This window comes from Giraffa tippelskirchi, chromosome 7 (assembly GCF_054371585.1).
Source record: "Giraffa tippelskirchi isolate mGirTip1 chromosome 7, T2T-mGirTip1v1.2.pri, whole genome shotgun sequence".
In the NCBI taxonomy this organism is placed as follows: Eukaryota; Metazoa; Chordata; class Mammalia; order Artiodactyla; family Giraffidae; genus Giraffa; species Giraffa tippelskirchi.
In genome coordinates this window covers 134,380,566-134,397,512 of record NC_137281.1, presented here as the reverse complement: position 1 = coordinate 134,397,512, position 16,947 = coordinate 134,380,566, and the positions used below count along the sequence as shown (strand labels likewise).

General features: G+C 39.0%; 1 protein-coding gene across 1 annotated transcript in view; it reads right to left on the bottom strand.

Annotated features, from left to right (window-relative positions):
- Nucleotides 1-16,205: 16,205 nt before the first annotated feature.
- PRKCH (protein kinase C eta) overlaps nucleotides 16,206-16,947 on the bottom strand; it is a 365,028-nt gene continuing 364,286 nt past the window's right edge. The window contains exon 14 of the transcript XR_014059378.1: nucleotides 16,206-16,586. The gene's annotated coding sequence lies outside the window, so the exon portion shown is untranslated. The remainder of the gene's footprint in view (nucleotides 16,587-16,947) is intronic.

The following is a 16,947-nucleotide window of genomic DNA, read 5'->3' as shown; positions in this document are numbered from 1 at the left end:
AGCTGAGAAAAGAAGAGAAGGTAAAGGCAAAGAAAAAAAGGAAAGATATACCCATTTGAATGCAGAGTTCCAAAGAATAGCAAGGAGAGATAAGAAAGCCTTCCTCAGTGATCAATGCAAAGAAATAGAGGAAAACAATAGAATGGGAAAGACTAGAGATCTCTTCAAGAAAATTAGAGATACCAAGGGAATATTTCATGAAAGGTTGGCACAATAAAGGACAGAAATGGTATGGACCTAACAGAAGCAGAAGATATTAAGAAGAGGTGGCAAGAATACACAGAAGAACTATACAAAAAAGAACTTCATGACCCAGTAAACAACCATGTTGTGATCACTCACCTAGAGCCAGACATCCTGGAGTGTGAAGTCAAGTGGGCCTTAGGAAGCATCACTATGAACAAAGCTAGTGGAGGCGATGGAATTCCAGTTGAACTATTTCAGATCCTAAAAGATGATGCTGTGAAAGTGCTGCACTCAATATGCCAGCAAATTGGGAAAACTCAGCAGTGGCCACAGGACTGGAAAAGGTCAGTCATTCCAATCCCAAAGACAGGCAATGCCAAAGAGTGCTCAAACTACCACACAATTGCACTTATCTCACACGCTAGCAAAGTAATGCTCAAAATTCTCCAAGCCAGGCTTCAGTAGTATGTGAACCGTGAACTTCCAGATGTTCAAGCAGGATTTAGAAAAGGCAGAGGAACCAGAGATCAAATTGCCAACATCTGTTGGATCATCAAAGAAGCAAGAGAGTTCCCGAAAAATGTCTACTTCTGCTTTATTGAGTAGGCCAAAGCCTTTGACTGTGTGGATCACAACTAACTGTGGAAAATTCTGATAGAGATGGGAATACCTGACCACCTGATCTGCCTCCTGAGAAATCTGTTTGCTGGTCAAGAAGCATGAGTTAGAACTGGACATGGAACAACAGACTGGTTCCAAATTGGGACAGGAGTACATCAAGGCTGTATATTGTCACCCTGCTTTTTTAACTTCTATGCAGAGTACATTATGTGAAATGCTGGGCTGGATGAAGCAGAAGCTGGTATCAACGTTGCTGGGAGAAATATCAATAACCTCAGATATGCAGATGACACCACCATTATGGCAGAAAGCAAAGAAGAACTAAAGAGCCTCTTGATGAAAGTGAAAGAGGAGTGTGAAAAAGTTGGGTTAAAACTCAGCATTCAGAAAACTAAGATCATGGCATCGGTCCCATCACTTCATGGCAAATAGATGGAGAATCAATGGAAACAATGAGAGACTTTATTTTGGGGGGCTCCAAAATCACTGTAGATTGTGACTTCAGCCATGAGATTAAAAGACGCTTGCTCCTTGGGAGAAAAGCTATGACCAAGCTAGACAGCATATTAAAAAGCAGAGACATTCCTTTGCCAACAAAGTTTCATCTAGTCAAAGCTATGGTTTTTCCAGTAGTCATGTATGGATGTGAGAGTTGGGCTATAAAGAAAGCTGAGCACCAAAGAATTGATGCTTTTGAACTGTAGTGTTGGAGAAGACTCTTGAGAGTCCCTTGGACAGCAAGGAGATCCCATCAGTCCATCCTAAAGGAAGTCGGTCCTGAATATTCACTGGAAGGACTGATGTTGAAGCTGAAATCCAATACTTTGGCCACCTGATGCGAAGAACTGACTCATTTGAAAAGACCCTGATGCTTGGAAAGATTGAAGGCAGGAGAAGGGGACAAGAGAGGATGAGATAGTTGGATGGCATCACAGATGCAATGGACCTGAGTTTGAGTAAACTCCAGGAGTTGGTGATGGACAAGGAAACCTGGTGTGCTGCAGTCCATAGAGTCACAAAGAGTCAGAGACAACTGAGAGATTGAACTGAACTGAAACTCTCCCCGAGTTCCAGGGCTCACTGTTGGATTACCTAAAGTCTCCATTGTAAATACACTGTGGACTGATTTCTCCCTCTGCCAGTTCTATTTTCATGTCTTCTTTGTAGGTGTATTTCTTTAACAGGTATCCCCAGTGAGTGTCCTACATACAGCTTTTGGTTTCAAAGTATGTTTCCAGGAAACCCAATCTCATACAACTGCCTGGCCATGCAACCAACAACTTCCCAACAAATTAACCCTGGCAGTTATCCCCAGCTCAACCATAGTTTTTGGGTTTAGAGAAACAAGATGTGGTTAAACAAGAACTCACTCAACTTCCTGCATCCCCATCACAAAATTACTTGCACCTATTCTTATCCTTATCTCTTTGTCTTTGGGAAGAGATATCTCGCCTGTGTGAGCAGCTAATTCCTGCTGTTGTGTTTGGATTTCATCACCTGCCCTTTCCTCAGGGATCTGGAGCACACTTTATCTCCTCTCTCACTTATATCTTCAACCTCCGCTCTGATTCTTTCAACTCAGAATACAAATAAGTTCACATGAGTTCCATCTCAAAAAGAGACTCTTGCGATAGTCCCTTCTACCTACCTGATACTGCTTTCACAGCTAAATTTTCTAAAGAAAGTAGTTTACAATCATTGTTTCTACTTTTTACTTCCTGGCCACTGCTTATTCCCATTGTCTTCTGCTCCTATCACTCTAAGAAACTACCTTTACATAGGTTGCAAATTACTTGATTCAATAAATGATTTAGAATTCTTATCTTTACTGATCTGCAGAATTCAACTGTTAATTTCTCCTTGAGACATTTCCCTTGATTTCTAGAATACCACCCTTTGCTGGCTTTCCATCTGCCTCTTATGCTGCAGCTTCTTTATTTTATTCATTTATTTTACTTTTATTCTGTTCTATTTTTCTTTATTTTCTTCAGCTTCTTCTCATTTATCCTCAGTGCTTTTTAATGAAGAATTTCCAACTGGATAAAAGTTGGAAGAAGGGTGCAGTGAATGCCAATATACCTACCCTTTTCTTACTTACGTTTTCACACAGCCATTCCTATCTCATATGTCTACTTTAGACCATTTCTGAGTTCAGACCTATCTGATTCAAATGGACTTTGCTATCTTGATGGCCCAGAGGCCTCTCAAGGTCAGCATGGTGAAATTCAACTCATCATTCTAGATTTATCCTTTATTTTTCCTTTTCCTTATCAATCAAGTCACCAAGTCCTGTTAATTCTATTTCTTTAATATCTCTTCACTCTGTCCAAGTTTGGGCTCTAACTATTTATTGTCTCAACTGCTCTTCCCGCAGCCAGCTTGCTGTCTCCAATTCATTCCTCACACAGCTGCCAGAGTGTTGTTCCTAAATACAAGCACAATCATCTCAATTTCTTGTTCAACATCTTGCAGGAATTTCAGTTTAAGCTCTTAATGCTTTAGCAAGGCTGTCATTATCCTTGTTAGCCTCATCTTTCACTATCTTTCCTCTCAAACTTTATGAACCAGACTATATGAAGCTACCTGAAGTTCTGGAGTGTGCTTCTGTGTTCAAACCATGTTAACTTTTCTCACACTTTCCCTTACTTTTTCACCTACTCTTCTCCCTTCCAACTTCCAATAACTTTCCAAGTTGTCCTTCAAAATTCAGTTTTGATACTACTTTCTCTGGGAAAATTTCCCCAGCCTTCCCTTCCTACCATCCTATCACCCCCTTACAGGGCACCTTCCCAGAGCACCTTGTTCTTACTAGTTAATTAGTTGATTCTTTTAATCAAGATTTGAAGGCCTCTGATGTATTGTGTACTATATTAGGTGATAGCGGTAAAACAGTAAAAAACAAAAGACAGAGCTCCTGCTCTTAAAGAATTTAACCACAATTTGAGGATTAAATCAGTAAAGGGACAATTATGATAAAGTGTGGTTAGCTAATGAAAAGAAGTATGTACAAGGCACTCTGGGGATTCTTGGAAAGAATGCAAGTCTGGACTTGGAGAATAAAGGGAGGTTGCTTAGAGGAAGATTCATCTAAGATAAGAAGGAAGAATAGGAATGAGGGGAAGGGAATGAGTGAAGGAGGGAGTGGCTAGAGAAGAGGGAGGAGAGAGGGAATGTGGTTTTCAGGGTGCTGGTTAGTGACAGCCTGAATCATTCATGGTAGGGAGTGTCCCCAGTGCTTGGCCCTGTGCCTGACAGAAAGTAGGCACTCAGTGAACATTTATTGACTGAATAAGTACAGGCAGGCATGACTGAGTGAACAAATAAACACGTGGGGCTGAAAACAGAAGCAGCCAGATTTGAAGGACCTCATAAGAAAAGAAGTTTGGATGTCATTCTGAGGACACCCCATTGGCGCTCCACAGAAGAAAGGCTGTAAGCAAGAGGATGACATAATCAGATTTATACTGTAATTAAGAGTCTTGGTGAAAAGAATTGGAAAGAGAGCGAGAGGTAAGTCTAGCAGCAGGCGATCAGTTAGGAGGCTGGTGTGGTCATTGATGTCAAATGGTGGTGACCTGAAAGAAGAATGTGCAGTTGGGATGGAGAAGAATAACTCTTGAGAGGTGAAGAGAACACAGGTCAAAGGATTTAGCGATCGACTGTCAGAATGAGGATGAGAAAGAAATCAAGGATGACAGCCAAGTTGTTGGCTTAGGCAATTGCTGGCAGTCATGAAGGCAGGAAAACAGACAGGATGAAGAGGTTCTGGGGAGGAAAATTTGTGTTTTGAACATTTGAGTGAGTTGGAGGCATTCTTTGGTCCTGGGCCTGTTTGCCCACAGATCATTTTCCTTGCTCTGTTGTGAGTTGACTTGCTGGCTCCAATCCCTGTGCTCTCATGTTAGCTGGTTTCTGGCTTGGTTTGGGCATGCGAGGCACTGGCAAGGGATTAGAGAGCAAGAGAAGGGGAAAGGCCAGGATATTGTTCCTCTTCCCTTCCAGCCTCCAGCATGTCTCCAGCTGTGGCTGCGACTGCTCTATGGCCCTAGCTCTCTCCAGACAGGCTTGTTCCACTTTTTTCCAATAACCCCACACTTCGCGTTTGAGTGACGCATCACCTGCTTGGTCCCTCCAGCCTAGGAGTTGGCAGTGACTTCCTGCTGTTGCCAGATGCAGGATTCCCTCAAAGCCTCCTGTTTGGCCCTTCAGCTTTTGCTCCCATGGAGTATTAAACTCTTTTTATTATCATTATTATTTTAATTTATTTTTAACTGGAGTATAATTGCTTTACAATTTTGTGTTAGTTTCTGCTGTACAACAATGTGAGTCACCTACAAGTATACATATATCCCTTTCATCTTGAGCCTCTCTCTTACCTGCCATCCCACCCTTCTAGGTCATCACAGAGCAGCAGGTTGAGCTTCCTGTGCTATACAGCAGCTTCCCACTATCTATTTTACACATAGTAGTGTACATATTTCAGTGCCCTCTCTTGTCCCACCGTCTCTTTCCCTCCTGTGTCCACAAGTCCATTCTCGACATCTGTGTCTTTATCCGTGCCTGCAAATCAGTTCGTCAGTACCATTTTTCTAGATTCCATATATATGTGTTAATATACTAAACTTTCTATTTTAAATATTCAGAGTGGGTTCTGTTTTTCTGAGGAACACCCAAGTGGAGATATGCAAAAAACAGCTAACTGTGTAGAAGAGAGATATGAGCTCAGAGTCATCAACACACAGAAAACTGGGGTTTCTATCATAGCACCTACTACCCTGGAGGGTAATTGACTCCTTACCTGTCTGGGTGCTGCATCAGCCTGAGAGATTCTTACATATAGAAAGATCAGCCTAATTTCTGTCCATACTCCCAGGGCCAACTCAACACCTGGTGAAGAATAGGCACTCAGTAATGTAAGTTTATTGAATGAAGACATGAATGCCTAACCCCTACACACTATTGTTAAGCAATATTAATTGGTGGATCCACTTTTACAGTAAAACTGAACTGAGGAGTGCTCAATCTGAATTAATATGAAATCTGAACCACTGAATACTTGTTAGCATAGGTAGTTTTATTGCCCTCAGGATTGTCATGATACGAGTGAAACAAAAGCAGTTAAGTTGCCCCAGTTGTTAAGTCACTTATTGAGCAGATAAGAATAATTAGAAATCATTGCTGTTATGTATATAACTCTGTATATAAAGGGTATTGCTAAATAAACAGAAGATAGCAGGTTTGTTTAAATGCGTTAAGCATTTCACTGAATCCTCTAACCTTGGATACACAATCGATTTCCCAGGAGAGGATCTGCACAGGTAACCTCAGCCAGGGTTCATACTACCAAATCTGAGCCGTGGCTGAATAAACCAGAAGTTACAAACAAGGCATTGCAAAGTGCAAATGTTGATATGGTTATTAGTGGTTTTGACAGTAAGAGAAAAAAAATGCTATCAATATAGGACACTTCATAATTCAGTTAACTAAGAGCCAATTGTTGTTGTTTAGTCACTAATCACGTCTGACTCTTTTGCAACCCCACGGACTACAGCCCTCCAGGCTTCTCTGTCCGTAGGGTTTCCTAGGCAAGAATACTGGAGCAGGTTTCCATTTCCTTCTCCAGGGGGATCTTCTCAATCCAGAGACTGAACCTGTGTTTGCTGCACATCTCCCGCTTGGCAGGTGAATTCTTTACCACTGAGCCACCTGGAGAGCCCAAGAGCCAATTTTATTGATTTAAATCATACATTGTTCAATTTGTTGGTTCCATGACTGTATCTTTTTACACACAAACACACACACAAAATGGAAATTTGTTGTTTGGGGCCTATAAGAGTTTTTGTTTCATTATTTCAGAACATGCAAATGAGGATATCAGAGAACACACTCAAATGGCAAAAGACTAGTCAAATCAAGGAACACTAATGCTCAGAGTTTAATAAAATTTTCAAGTAAAGAGGGAATTTTGGCAGCAGTATATATCTTATATCAATGCTTACATATGGGATCTAGAAAAATGGTACTGATGAACTGATTTGAAGGGCAGGCATAGAGGTGCAGACATAGAGACCGGATTTGTGGACACAGTGGGGGAAAGAGAGAGGGGGACGAATCGAGAGGGCAGTATTGGCATATATATATGCTACCATGTGTAAAGTAGATAGCTAGTAGGAAGCTGCTGTATAGCACAGGGAGCTCAGCTCAGTGCTCCTGTGATGACCTAGAGAGGTGGAATAGGAGGTTGGGACGGAGGCTCAGAAGGGAGGGAATATATGTACACAAATGGCTGATTCACATTGTTATACAGCAGAAACTAACACAACATTGTAAAGCAATTCTATTCTAATAAAAATAAATAAATAAAAAGACAGATTGTTTTCATACTAGGAAGGTTCTCATTTAAAGTTATTGATACCTATATATGACAATTTCCTTTAAGAGCAAGGACTCTCTAATTCAGAGGAGAGTCAGGTCTGTTCTTAAGAGCTAGGGTTTCTGGGCTTTGCTTTTGTCACCAGTAGGAGGGTCCACGCTGGGTTCCAGGGCCATCTGCTTTGCATGTTGCGAGATCTGTGATCGGGAGGAAAGGAATGAGGCCAGTGACAGCTTCAGTTTGTCAGAAGACTGCTTCAGAGGACTGTCTTCTGGTGGTGGAGAACCCATCAAAAATATTTCCTCCTGCTTTCTACATGAAAAATGGAAGTAGCAGTGAGAAGCTAGGGAGAATGAGTTCTTGATATCATACTTTGAGTAACTGACAAAACTCGTATTTTAGAATCATTTTAATTTTTTGAAAAAACAGCAGCAACATGGATTTATCACAAAAATAAAAAAAAAAAATTAAGTCACGCCTAATTTCACTATGTAGAGGCAATCTCTTCTCTCAATTTGGAATAAATTCTTCTGAGACCACTGCCATGGAAATTGCTGTAGACTGAATATTTGTGTCTTCCAAGAGTCATTTGTTGAAACCTAATCCCCAAAGTTGTGGTATTTGGAGATGGGGCCTTTGAGTCACAAAGGTGGAGCCGTTAAGAATGGTTATGCTGTTATAATGAGACCACAGATTGTTCCCTTGCCTCTCCTCCCCTGTGAGGGTACAGCTCGAAGACAGCCATCTGTGAACCAGGAAGCAGTCTCTCACCAGACACCAAACCTGCTGGCACCTTGATCTTGGATTTCTCAGCCTCCAGAATTGTGAGAGATAAATGTTGTTTATAAGCCACCCAGTCTGTTTTAGCAACCTGAACAGACTAAGACACATTATGTATATTTAAAAGGGTCTTCATATTATACATCTTGCTCTGTAATCCACTTTTTCTGTGCAAAAATATGTTATCTTCCACGTCAGTACCTGGTTGCACTATTGATGATGTTTTGGTATTCCATTTCACACATTCACTGTAACTTATTTAACCAACAGCTCCACAGAGAGATATTTGGCCAACCTCCAGTTTTTCACTATTGGATGCCTAAGATGAACTATTAGCAACAATTTTTTAAGGTGAAGCCTCAGCACCTGTCATAAGATATTTGGGGATAGGGTGAAAAAGATGGAGTAGGAATTAAAAAGGCACTCACAGGAGGAGGCAGGGAGGTGTTTATGAGTTGATACGGTTCTTGATGGTTCTTGACATGTACAGTAAATCAGTTAACAGGAGTGGGGTGGAGGAGGATAGGATGAGGAGGGAAAAAGTCTGAGAGAGTGAAATGCCAGATATGGAGAGAGAGAAACACAGAGTCAGACAACAGATTGAGAGACAGACAGATGGCAAAGGGAAAGAAAGAATGCCACTAGAAAAAGTAGAAATGATCAAAAAATTTATCAAGGCTACAAAAGAAGTTTTGTGATGATTGCAAAAAGGATAGTGGCATTTACACCACTCAAGTAATCATATATTACTGAATAAATGAAAAGGGGGACAAATTTCCCCAAACCTGGAAACTTTGGTTATCAGAGTAGATATGAAGTAACCTTCTAAAACCTAAAAATAGTAGCAGATGCAAACTATTATATATAGAATAAATAAACAAGGTCCTACTGTGTAGCACAGGGAACTATATTCAATATCCTGTGATAAATCATAATGGATAAGGATACAAAAAGATTATATATATGCATAATTGAACCACTTTGCTGTACAACAGAAATTAACACAATATTGTAAATCAATTACCCTTCAATTAAAAAATAAAATAAAAACCCTGGAACAAAGAATAATAATTAAGAATTTTCATTTTACTTCACTTAATTCACTAATCCACATCACAAATTGAAGATTGTCATTTAAAAAATAGCTTATGTTAATCCTTAACTCTGACACTTTATGTTTTCTCTTATAGTGATTAACTGGGGTTAAAATATTTTGCATTATTGCTTTGCATCACAGCCCCAGAGAAAATGAAAGAGGAAGGTTAGCTTCCCTTTTCTCCTACTGTGGTGTCTGCTTCCTGTTTTAGAAAAATTAAGGTGTGAACTGTCACTTTCTCTAGAAAATCATTCTTCCGTATTTTTAGAGTAGGGTGGTATGTGCAATTTGTGGGGGCTGGAAGATGGCCTCTATGGTGATATTTTCTACATGCATTTGTAGAAAACAATGAAAAAGCATTTGTATAATTAACATCACATATACATATTACAGTACATTTAAAGTTTTTTAAAAATCAACATATGTAAAGAGAACAATCCTGACATCCCATGGGAGGCTATCAGACACAAATGAGATTATTTATGTGAAAGTGTTTCTGCTGCTGTTGTTTAGTTGTTTAAACCATGTTCAACTCTTTTGAGACCCTGTGGACTGTAGCCTGCCAGGATCCTTGGTCCATAGGATTTCCCAGGCAAGAACACTGGAGTGGGTTGCCATTTCCTTCTCCAGAGGGTCTTCCTGACCCAGGGATCGAACCCAAGTCTCCTGTGTATCCTGCTTTACCATTGAGCCACCTGGCAAGTGTTTGGCAAGCTCTAGAAGTCTGTACAAGTACAAGATCTTTTTAATTACTGGAACTTGATTATACTCTGGCATCTGCAGAATCTTCTCAAAGACAGAATTTCTTCTCCTTTCCCACATCAAGGGGTTGGAATGAGGGAATAGATCAACAAATAGCCTTGCTCTTCTTTCTCCCCCAGTATGATCACTTGCATGGACAGAAAAATTAGGAAAATGCCTTTTCCTTTGTTAAATCTGTAAGAATTGGTCAGGTTTTCACTCTTACAACTGAAAAAAAAAATTCTACTCAAGACTGGCTCATATGAATTACATCCTGTGTGGGACTCTGTCCTGTGTCACTAACACACCCCAAGTGAAGGGAAAGGGTGGTCATTGCTTCCCAATGCTCCTGCTGCTGCTGCTAAGTCGTGTCAGTTGTGTCCGACTCTGTGCAACCCCATAGACGGCAGCCCACCAGGCTCCGCCATCCCTGGGATTCTCCTGGCAAGAACACTGGAGTGGGTTTCCATTTCCTTCTCCAATGTAGGAAAGTGAAAAGTGAAAGTGAATCACTCAGTCGTGTCCGACTCTTAGTGACCCCATGGACTGCAGCCTACCAGGCTCCTCCATCCATGGGATTTTCCAGGCAAGAGTACTGGAGTGGGTCGCCAGTGCCTTCTCCCCCAATGCTCCTAAGGGCATTTAAATTAAAGCACTGATGCTACATGCCCCACAAGTATAGCATGACTCAGCAAGGTTGGTCACGCCATTGTACCTCTGGAGCATCAGAACACATCTAGTCACATGACCTTGGAGCTCAAGGGCACCAAACCAGACTCATTTAGCGGAACTGCTCACTCGAATCAGTCCTGTTACTGAATGACCATGGGATAGGGCAGATCAAGGGCAGCACAGACCACTGTGGATTCTTGACAGAAAGTTTTTCTATCATGTTACTTTGAGTCTAAGCTAAGTGTGTGCCAACCACCTCTAAAGAGGAGGTGGAGGCAAACCTCCTTAAAGATTCTGATTCATGTCTTCCATTTGGAGAGAACTTTCGGTCTGTTCGTACTTGTGGCTTTTCTTTGTTCCATTAAAGACTGAGGCATCGCACACATGAATGAGTCCAAAGTATTTTAAAGGAAAAAAAAGCTCCAAATCTCATCTTCAACCAGCTATGCCCCACCTCATCATTTTTTTCATAGTACCCAAACATAATTTAGGTCTCTCTGAGCATCCTGTTTTTCTGAAAGTATAAGCATTGCATGTATAATTTGCTTGCCATGTCATTCTGAAATCTTTAATGCATATGGTTCAGACATCTTGTTTCCTTTTGTTTGGTTAATGCAATGCCAGCTTATTTACTGCAAAAAAAATCTATTTGTTTTTTCTTCTGGAAGAGGAAAGTTAAATACCATACACATTTAAGGTATTCTGTGTTCCAGTCTAATACAGAGGCTGCTACTAAAGTATTATACTTTAACACACTGTCAGGTAATTCCACAATTCTGTTTACTTTTTGGTTTTATTTTAATGGTTTTTTTTAATATGGTGTTTTGTTTAACTGCTACAAGTTAGAACGACATCTTTAATGTCAATGATGTAGCTTCTTCACTCAGGAGTTTTAAAACTGGCCAATTCTAGAAGTTAAAAAAAACTAGCATATGTGGTTAGTTGCACTTTTTATGGCTCAACTTTGTGTTTTCGAGATGTTAGGGACTCCAAATAAAACAAACAAGCTTATCTGCAACTGCTCCAGCAATTCTGGTGTATAATTTTGCTTGTTGGTTTTGCTTGTTGGTTTGGGCTTCATAATCGGCATGATATTACTCATGCAGGGTCTAGTTTTGGATGTCGGAAAGGTGCTACTTCGTAATTTTTTTCTTTTGCTTCTTGGAATTTTTGAATTCTGCTTAAAAATGACAAATGTCTGCACCCTTGGGCTTTTGGTACCTGTCAGATTCTACATTTACATTTCTGTCCCTTTTTTTTTTTTTTCAGTAATCTTGATGGATGCTTTGGAATGTGCTCTGAAAAAATGCACACTAATATGTAGCAGAGACATTTACTTTTTTCTAGCAGAAGCTCATCCTGTGACATGTTTAGGCATCAGAGGATGGTCGCTATGGTAGATAACATCTGAAACTCCATATATACCTTGATTTCTGATCCCTTGGAAAATGTGGTCCCTTGAGAAACAGAGTGGGAACCCACATAGACTTTCAAATACTAGAAGGATTCAAATTCCAGCATCGGTGCCTTTAAAGTTGTTAGGAAATCATTTGAGTAACAAGTCTAGTCATCACCATATCCTGATAACCCACCAGGCATATAAATTACTTTCTGTAAATTACGACATAGAACCTCCACCCACAGAGATTCACTGTATTACCCAGCTGTCTTTTAAGTAAATTTTCTCTCTGAAAATGGTTACAAGGAATCCAATGTAAAATATACTCACAAGTATTTACCTAAGTACAGAGATAGGTAGCATTTAAAAATGAGTCAACAGTCTTCTCACCCTTTAAATGTGCCAGTTACCGAAATTTTCTATGGCATCTTGATCCTTAAAGGAGCCCCAGGAAGTAATTTAATCCATTCCCAGACATCTGGGCAGACAAGCTAATCTTATCGTATTCTTCAACAAATGTAGCCAAGGCTACTCCTAGCCCTTACAGTTTTGCTTTATAAGTGGCTTTTTAAAATTTTTTCCTCTGTTGGTTGAATATACCTGTTTCCGAGTATTGAGTCAATGACTGGGCCCATTAAAAGGAGCAGAAAAGAGAAAGATTTGCCAGGACAAACTTAATATATTTGAATTTTAATTCAGACTACACAATATACAAGTAGACAATGACAGGCATATTATTATGAAATGATTTAAGTGTGGCCCTAAAAATATTTTCTAATGGTTCCAGCCCGGCTATTGCTCCTTTTACACCTGCTCAGAAATGGAGCTCTTACATCTCCTTTCTGACAGCTATGCATAGATTTCAGTTGAGGAGTAACCTGACATTCGATCCATGTCACAATGACCCAGATAGATGATATGCGTGTTTCAGAAATGGAAATATATAATAAATTTGTTCCTTCTCTGGTCCAGTGCGTTGGGCAGTATTATGGCTACAACATGACTGTGTGCGCTTCTTATCTCAAAGAGTTTCTTTTTTGTCTACTTGAATACTTTCACGGCTTTTCAATGTCCAAATGTAATTTATTATTTTCTGACAATTATACTTTTTTAAAAAGTATCTCTTTTGTGCTTGTTATTTTCTGTAACTTCATTACTTGGTCATTCAGAAACTCTTTTAACCAGATATTCTATTTATTTTGTATATCCAATTTATTCACTCTGATAATATTTGTTTGCTGTTGTCATAAAAAAGCACAGCATTTTACCCCAAATGGGATATATCTAATCTATTTCTCTCAGGGTTAAAAAACTAAGCCCAGAGAAAACAAGTGAGCTCTTCAAGGTCAATAGACACTAGAGTAGTTGAAGGAGCTGAGTCTAGCACCTACAGCCTTCTGATTCCTAGCCCAGGAATTTTTTGGTGAGTGGGGGAGAATTTTTTTTTTTTTATCACTTTTTAATATGTTTCGTCACATGGATTTCAAAAATCTTACAGATAATTTAAATGAATGACTAGTTTCTCTTCTAATTATTCAGATTATATCAATTGTTCTTTAATGATTTAAAATTTTGTGCAAGTGGGGCTTTCTTCTATGTGAAAGCAGGTACATCATTTCTTAACTCTCTCTTTTAGGAGCCACGAAACATGAGCAAAATATTTACACTTAGATGGATATGGTGTTGTACCATTTAACTCGCTGGTGATCAGCCTGGACCTGTACTTGGAATAGTTCTACTCATGTTTTATTTTCTCCTTCCAGAGAGTGCCGAGAATACAAAGCAACTCTCACCCATCTCCTTGCTTAAATCTCACTAGAAAGAATTTCAGTAAAAACATTAAAATATACAGAACTGAGGCATTCAAACTGTATCAGCAAGTAGGTAGAACACAACCTTCTAAACCATCGTCCACTGAAAGTATCCTTTTATTTGTGACAGTACTTCATTCAAGAAAGACTTCCATCTAAATTAGCACCACATCTAAAAACAAACTAGTACCTAAATCCAGAAACAACTAGGGAGAACAGTCAATTAAATCATCTAGATCATATAAATGGGAAAACAGTTTTACAACTCTGCCTGATTTTTGCACTAGCCATGATATCTTGATATTTCTTTCAAAGAGAATGTTTAAATTCAAGTTGTCCAAAAGCAGCTAGTTTACTTGGGGATGGGAGTATCACTGACTAGTGCATCTGGATTAATTTATATCTGCATTCGCTATGTAGAAATCATCTTAGAAAACAGAAGAGCTTTGGTGGGTTTGGATCCATGTTTAAGGTGTTCAGGTGTTAGCTGGATGGCCTAGAACTGTTTCCCAAACTTTAGTCATTTGCCAGTCCCCTTTATGATTTTTGCAACTACCAACTATATACCCTTTACATATTTCTTACGTCATATTTTCTTTTTCTTGAAGTTGAGTAAATTGAAAACTTAAATATGTCTATTTAAAAGGAAAACTGTGTCACTCTTATAAATAGGAAACTAGATTACTTGCCATAATATATAGTAAGCGTGAATGTAAATAAAATAAGATCTAACGTTATTCTATTTTATAGTGTCACTTCAGAAGGCTGTGATCTTCCAATCTGTCATCCTTTTTGTTAAAAGTTAGAGTAACAAATTTTGCATCAGAGGAGTATTAAATACAAACTTGCATCGAACTGAGATTTTCTTGAGGTTATCGGAAGGATTGAAAGAAACTTAGAAAAAGGAAAATCTGCTTCTGCAACATCATCTCCCCCAGCATTATCCCGTGCTGTGATGCTGGGGGTCTTTGAGCTGTCCTGCCAGTGCGCAGAGCTCACATCTGCCTCTGCACCTTCACAGCTGTTATTTATTCCCTTCCCCAGAAAGGACTTCCCCCAGAGTCTTACAGAGCTCTCTCTCCCAATGGCATTTACTCAAGTCTGCTTTATCAGAGAGTTCTTCCCTGCCTGACTATAGGCAGTAAAATACAGGCCTACTTCATTTTAGTGTGCTTTGCTTTATTGGGCTTCATAGATATTGCCTTTTTATTTTTCTTACAAATTAAAGGTTTGCAGCAGCCTTGTGTCAGGCAAGTCTGTCAGCACCATTTTCCCAACAGCACATGCTCACTTCACGTCTCTGTGTCACATTTTGTTAATTCTCAAAATATTCCAAACTTTCCTATTACTATTATATTTGTTATGATGATCTGTGATCAATCATCTTCAATGTCACTATTATATTGTTTAGGGACACCACAAATTGTACCCATACAAGATGGTGAACTTAGTTGTTAAAATGACAACAAAGGATTTAGAATATTACTTATTCTGTTTACTTTAGAATAAACTTAGTTGATAAAGTAGAGGCAAGTTTTAAGAGGATTGACTCCAATTTTGTGGTAAAATGCTATCAAATAGCACTGCAAGCTACAGAGAAATCATTTATGAAAGGAAGAGACAATAGATGGGACAAATTTCATTGTTGTCTCATTTTTTTGAGAGAGAGTAATTTTTTTATTGAAGTATAGATGATTTACAATGTTGTATTAATTTCTGCCACATAGTAAAGTGATTCAGTTATCATTTTATTATATATGTATATTTTATAATGTATACATATATACATATATAATTCAGTTATTATATGATTAAGTTTTGTAAAAAAGAGACATTACATATCCAAAACAAACCCCAGAAGAATCTGCAAAACATATTGACCTCTTAACCTCCAGGTTATAGATGTCCTGGTGATTTTCACTGCTTTTGTTTTACTTTAATTTGATGACTGATTTTATCCCCAGTAAAACCAGTCCATGATTACAAAATTCCTGTTTTTGTAATCAGGCAAAACAATAGTGCTAGTTCCGTGTGGAAAAATGAGTGGTGTTTAACACAAGTCCTCAGCTCATTAAAGTTTGGAGTCAGTAAGAATTAGGGCACTGAATCAAGCCTTGTTTAGGTGAATAAATTTAGTGAGAGAAATTCCAGTCTATAAAGCTGCAGTTTTAATCCTCAACTCCAGGCGGTCATTTCATAAGTGGTTTCCTTTCATATAAGGTAACTGTGGGTCACATAAGTTCTATTAGAAAAACAAATCAAGCCTTCTGTCCCACTAATGGTGGATCAGGTATCTTTCTCTCCGAGGAAGAAAGTCCATATTCTATAATATCAATAAGCTTATCAAGGCTTCCCTCACCCCCTGATTCTGCTTAGTGTCTTATAGGGCAAGCTAATGCTCCAAACAAAATTTAGATCTGTTAAATTGATAATTCCATTTTTCCATTTAGAATTTATTTTGCACTTACAAAATTAGAGTGTCACCTTGTGTTTATTTTTAAAGCAAGAAAATATTGATGAAGCAAATTTGCCTTTCTCATTTATTATATTCTGGAGCAAGGTTTATTTATACTCAGTGAAATGATCACTTTTCTGGTAATTTCTCTTTTTCCCAGCAAAGAAAGCTTAATCTTCTTTCTGAAAATGATTCTATTTGGGCAGCAAATCCCACACTGAAAATTGTTCCAGATCTCAAATTACATAACTTGAACAGATGGCAGTCTCACGGTTTTGACATGTTGGGCTACGGTCCTAGGCAGTGCGGAAGAACCCGCTCTGGAGCCTTCCAGTGGACAAGCAGACAGATCCCGTGAGCAAGCAGACCTGTATGACCGCAGGATCAGGTTGAAAACTGCAGTCTGGCTCAGCTTCCCATGTTCACGACTCCGAAGCAAATTCCTCAGGATCCTGGAAGACATACCAGTAGTCCTATAAAAACTAGTGGTAAATTTGGTTGAATCATAAAAATAAACAAATCTTTTTCTGCGAGAGAAAACAGACTCTCAGGGAATGCTGTACCAGAAGAGGGATATAGTTTATGATAAGAGTTGCAATGTCACATGCAGTTAGTTATTGAATGGATATGTTCTCATGGTGTCTTGGGTTTGGAGCACAAAGAGACAAAACAGCTAAAAATGCCTGTCTTCACAGAGCTCGAAATTTAGTGGGAAGAAGGGCAACTAATCAATCAATAAACAAATGAACAAACAAACATTCACATATGAGGGTGATAAGTGCCAAAGAGGAAAAACATATGCAGAAAAGAGGG